This window comes from Vicugna pacos, chromosome 10, assembly GCF_048564905.1.
Source record: "Vicugna pacos chromosome 10, VicPac4, whole genome shotgun sequence".
Taxonomy (NCBI): domain Eukaryota; kingdom Metazoa; phylum Chordata; class Mammalia; order Artiodactyla; family Camelidae; genus Vicugna; species Vicugna pacos.
In genome coordinates this window covers 45809870-45815691 of record NC_132996.1, presented here as the reverse complement: position 1 = coordinate 45815691, position 5822 = coordinate 45809870, and the positions used below count along the sequence as shown (strand labels likewise).

At 52.3% G+C, this 5822-nt stretch overlaps 1 non-coding gene across 1 annotated transcript; it reads right to left on the bottom strand.

The window, feature by feature from the left end:
• Nucleotides 1-584: 584 nt before the first annotated feature.
• Nucleotides 585-658, bottom strand: TRNAT-GGU (transfer RNA threonine (anticodon GGU)). Its single transcript has one exon. It is a non-coding gene; the product is annotated as a tRNA-Thr (tRNA).
• Nucleotides 659-5822: the final 5164 nt, after the last annotated feature.

Genomic DNA, 5822 nt, shown 5'->3' with positions numbered 1-5822 from the left:
CATTCTTTCTTCCATTTTTCATTAATAGTATCTCCTTTACTTCCAATGAGAAGGGGGAAGTAATTAAATTTATAGAGTTCCTACTATGTGCCAGATGCTAGTCTACTGATATTATTTCTTTTGAGCTCTGTGACACCTTTCTGAGGTAGGTAGTACTAACCCCATTTTGTAGGTGGGAAAACCAAGGGCCAGGAAGCATAGGTGACTTGTTCTGGATCTCGAAGAACTGAAATGGCTGAGCTGGGATTTGAAATCAGGCCCATGACTCCAAAGCCCACCATTTCTCCTGGGCCCAGAATGAAAGGACACTAGAGTGATTGGAGACCTCGTGTCCCAGGTGATGTCGAGGTACGTTGCAGTCCAGTGAGGCCAACACTCGGGGACCAGCACAGCTCAAAACACACAGTATGGGGTCAAGATTAGTCCTCCCATGGGTCAGAAATGGAATACTGCCCGTGTCCACACTGTTTGTGGAAATGGTTTTGTCCCAGAAATCACTGCTTATTTGTTTGGTTGGTTTAAATTTCAGTTGACAGAGTGAAGAATGCTCTATTTTTTTTTTTTCTTTTCTTTTCTCCCCTTAACAGAGGCACTGGGGATTGAACCCAGGACCTCGTGCACACCAAGCACGTGCTCTACCACTGAGCTATACACCCCCATCCCAAGAAGGCTCTAAATGAACGTTAGAAGCTGTTTGGGGGAGTGAAGCACGGTTTGTGCAGGTAAACGTGGTGAAGGCGGGCGCCCTCCCACAAACACAGCCCTACTGGAAGCTTCCTGGTTCAAACTCTGCTGGCTCCTGGATGGTTCCTGCGAGCGCTGTGCCTCTCAGCAGCTCCCACGTCAGTCTTGCTGGGTACCTTTGCTCCCACTGGGGGGTTCCCATCTCTGCTCCTCTCTGCAGTCAGTCCGCTGGAGCAGGACGGCCCGGGGCATTAGTGGGATTTGTGCCCTGCCGGCCAGCTCTGCCCTGGCGTGCAGGTGCCCTGGTGTGCAGGTCAGTGACTTCTGAGCGACCCGCGGCCCTGACACAAGCGGCCCCTGGGCTTCCTCAGCCTCTTCTGCTGCGTAGAGAAGCCAGCTCCCTCCTCTGTTTCCTAGGGTTTCCTGGTTTACTTCGTTTTGGGAGGAGAGGGAGGAAAGAAAGAAGGGGCAGCCTGCAAATGATCTCAGCGAGAAGGACTTCTGGGCCATAGAGTCCCTTCCCCACAGGCGACCGCCCGTGGAGTTTTCCCCGACGTCTCTGTGGTTCTCAAGTTTCCCAACCTGTTCCCAACGCCCGAGCGCTTGGCGTTGGCTTTTCAGCTCAGAGAAAACACTCGGAGCTGCCAGGCCACCAGTTTAGCCTTAGGGCTGCGACTACACAAATCAGGAGGACCTCCTGCCCAAGAAGGACCAGTTCATTGTCAGAAGCAGGGCTTTTCACAGAAGTCCCGGGAAGCTGGCAGGGAGGCCCCTGTGGGCAGCCGGCTGCTGCGGCCGCCCATGGGGCCCCCCAGTCCCGGGCCCCGACCCTGAGCCGTGTAAGTCACACTGTGACTGATGACTGGAATGGAAAAAAGGCAGCTGCAGAGGGACAGCCCTCTGGGATAAGGGAGAGACAACGGGGCCTGGGCCTGGCGTCCATCCCTGCCGGAGCGGGGGGAGGTGCTGCTGCCTGGGGATGAGAAGATGGGTTTTAAGTCGGACCAGTTCAGTTCAAATCCCATCCCTCACTGGCAGCGGGGCTTCGGGAGAATCTGTGTCGCTTTCCTGGAAAGGGACGGAAGTAGTAACCCCCGTCTCTTAGGGTTGTTCTGAGGATTACAGGCGCTAACGCAAGGGAAAGCCTGGCAAATAGTTTAGATCATTTTTAATTTTTTTATTTTTTTGAGTAAAGGTAGATTTATTTAGAGAGATATGTACTGCATGGGGTGTAGGCTGTATTTTGTGATTATATAAAATGCTCAGCTCAGTACCCAGCACTGAGGAAACGCTCCATGAATGGTAGCTGTCCCATGGGATCTCGGAACGGCATCCTTGGGAGGGGTCTCATCTGAAGCGAGATTAATTTTACCTTCCTCTACAGGTGAGGGTCCTGAGGACCAGAGAGGGACGCTGGCCAGTCCAGGATCACACCCTAGCTTGTGGTGGAGAGGGTGCCCACCATATCATGCTTTCTTGCCTTCTCTCCCTTCGAAGAACACTCTGCTTTGCTCATCAAATTTAGTTTGGGGTTTTAAAAGCTGGGTTTGCTGGGGGAGAGTCTCTTTTGCAGTGTCGCTCTGAAAGGGTCCTGGCTGCCAGTTCTGTTTGGTTTTGGAGTCAGTGGCACGACGGGAAAAAACACTAGACCTGGCAGCTGCAAAAATGGGTTTAAATTTTACCTGCGATCATCAAGTCTGTGGTTTGGGGGCCAGTGAGGAAACTCTCTGAGATTCAGTTTCCACAGCCCTTCCCTATTCTGGGATGCACAGGTGGGCTGGAGCACTCCTGAGTTTCTTGGTCCTTTCTTTCGTGGATGGATGTGTAATTTAAAAGCAGGGAGAGAAAGGAAGAATGTCTTAAGCTGCTGTGATGCTCTTGTCACTCCCCTGAGACTCCGTTTCTTCTTCGGTAAAATGGGAACATAAACAGTACCCAAATGTGTTGATGAAGATTACATGAGTTAATATAAAGAGCCTAGAACAGTGCCGGTCACACAGTACTCAATAAAGATTGCTGTTATTATTGTAAAAGGTCAGGTTGCAGGAACAAGGTACTTGGCAACTTTCCCTGCTCCAGGCCAGTTCTGTGCTTTTTTTTTCACTCTGGAAAATCTGACTTCTATTTCTTAAATACTGTGAAGGAAGGAGGGGGAAATGGTCTACTGTTGATGGAGGGCCACAGAGCAAAGAGCTAGGGATCATCAGCAAAGGCCCTGTGGGCATTCGAGCCACTCTGGGGACTGCTGTCAGGGTCTTCTTGCTGTTGCTTATGTACATCAGCCCGGAGCTGCTGCCCGTAGCAGTCCTGAACCTCTGGTGCCTCCAGATCCCGGCTCAGGCTCTCGGGGCTCGTGCCCTGGCTGGGTTGGTGCCCTAGTCATGAGACAGGGAGCTGCAGCCAGGTGGAGCAGTGGCACGTGAGCTACCCAGGATTTCTGGGATGGGAGGGCATTGCTTTATAATTCTGGCATGGATTTGCGGTGGGGCTCTGGAAGCCAAGATTTTCTCTGTGGCTGGTGGCCGCCAGAGACACAGATTGCATCATTCTTGTTATTTTCTGTGGCCGGAGCAGAGCAGAAGCTTTTCTTGGTTCAAACAGGAGTCGTGGGCCAGGCCAAGCAGAGAAGCAGGGCAGCTGTCAGGAGAATTCAGGCTGGAGTGGGCTCAGGGCCCAGACCAGCTGCCTGTGACCGGGAGGAACGTGGCCCAACCATGACCCCACCCGCCCGCCCTTGTCCAGCTGCTTGGAAGGAGGAAGGAAACCAGCATTTTCCCACCGCCATTGTGTACCTGACAGGCTCATCCATCTCAGATCAGCTCAGCTCATCCTCTTAGCCTCTCGAGACTGAGTGGTTCCTCTTTTAAGGAAGAGGCGGGGGAGAGGCAGGAGTGTCCAAGGGCCTGGGGAGGGGCAGAGCCCGCACACAAGCCGGGAGTCTTGACTGCAAAGCCCACCTTCCTTTCGTGGCTCCGGGTAGCTCTCGCTGGCCTGGCCACCATAGCACCGGCAGCACCTAGCCTGGGTTTCATCAGCGCCACGCTTGGCCAGAGGAGACAGAAATTAACCCAGAGGCAGCCAGCTTCTGGCACTCACGGCCTGAGGAAAGGAGAAGCTTGTGCCCAAGACCCCCTCCCGGTTTGACTATCCCACGCCAACCCCCACCTTTCACCTTCCGGCTCCCGGTGCCCTGGACAGACCCTTGGCCTGGAAGGGGCAGCCTGTCCCGGTGCCAGCCCAGCGGGCTTGGCCTGCGCAACAATAGCTGGAAGGGCCTCTTGGAGCAAGTACTTCCTGAAGTGCCCAGAACAGCCGCCGTCCTGCGGCTCAGGAACAATCACGGCGCAGCCAGCTTCCCGGCCGCTTCGGACTCCGAGCTCCCCGAGGGGCAGGCGGACCAGGAGAGCAGGGCTCAGACTGCTCAAAAGCCTGGAGAGTCTAGGACAGACCTCAGTTTTCTTTCCTTTTCTTTTCTTTTCTTTTTTTTCCTTTCTCATTGAGGCTGGGGAAAAAATCCTGGATTCTCACTTTTTTTTAGCCTTCCTGTAAACCAGAGGCCCCATCCTTGATCTTTGTACCTCTGTCATCTTTCTTCAGACTTTGTAAACAAAGAGGGGGAAAGGGAAAAAAAAAGCCAAAAGGAAGAAATAAATTTTGGAATCAGACTATACACTCAGTTATTCATTCAGCAACAGTGAACGAGGCCTGCTATGTGCAAACACCACCGGGGTCAAAAGAGAATCGTTCAGTAGTCACTCTCTCAGGTATTTATCTACTCATGTCCTGCAAATGGCAGAGCCCCTGCCCAGCTCCGGGCGCTGTGGGTCTGGTGACGCCTGGGCTGTTGGGCTCTGCCCGCTGTGGGAGGCAGACGAGGGAACCGGCCGTTGAAATACCCAGCTTCTGCAGTGAGAGCTGGGGAGGGAAGATTCTGGTCATGAGGGTGCACATGGGAGGGGCAGCAGACCTGACCAAGAGTCCGGGAGAATGGACAGGAGGGAGCCCAAGGGAAGAAGAAGCCAGGCGGTGGGGTGGGAGAATGCACAGGAAGAGATCTTGGCGTTTGTGAGGGCTGGACGTGGAAGGGAATGCGTGTTTTCTGAGAACACGCATTCGGAACATGCAAGAGTAAAGTCCGCGTGGCTGGAGAGCCAGTGGAAGAGCAGCTTCCACTCCTCCCCGCCTGGGCTACAGTCCTCACTCGGCCACTTATTACTGTGTGTCCTTGGACACGCTATCAGCTTTTCTGGAACTCACTTTTCTTGTCTGGACAATGGAGAGGATGAAAAGAATAGTCCCTACTTCATAGGTGGTGATAAAGTTGACGCTGAGCTGGCGGACGTGAAGTGCTTAACTGTACCTGGCAGGCAGCAAGGGCTAGGGAAGTGTCAGCTGTGACGAGGTGGGAAAGATTGGCAGGCAGCTTGGAGAAGCAGTGATTCCACACACCTGTCCTGAGCTCTGATCATGGGCCAGGCACTAGCAAACCAAGCAGAATCAGAAAGACCCAGCTCCCGCCCACAAGGAGCTTGCAGAGTTGGTGTGTTAAGATCTTGGACCTGGAATCAGACAGATGTGGATTCCGGTCTTGTCCCAGCTGTGTGACCTTGGGCCAATGATTTGCCCTCCCTGAGCCTCATTTTTTTCATCGTAAAATGGGTGTAATGACAGTACCCTCCTTCTAGGGTTAGGGTGAGGAACAACCGAGATAATCTATGTAATGTAAATAGCATCAAAAGCGCAGTGTTCGAAAAATGGCAGCTTATTAGGACAGCTGGTATAAGATGAAAGAGAACTAATCCTAACACAAGTGCAGATATCTTATAATAACCACGATGAGAAGCCCTTGGATACTGTGGTTACAGCCTCTCAGCGGCTTCCCATGGCTCCACAGGAAAGATGTGCTGCACTCACTGGCTTTATCCCCTCTCGTAATCTTTCCTGTCCTTTCTTTCTCTCTTTCTCTCTTTCTCTTCCTTCCTTTCTCTCTTTCTCTTCCTTCCTTCCTTCCTTTCTCTCTTTCTTTCTTCCTTTCTTTTCTCCCTTCCCTCCTTCCTTCCTTCCTTTTTCTTTATTCCTCTTTCTTTCTTTCTTTCTTTCTTTCTTTCTTTCTTTCTTTCTTTCTTTCTTTCTTTCTT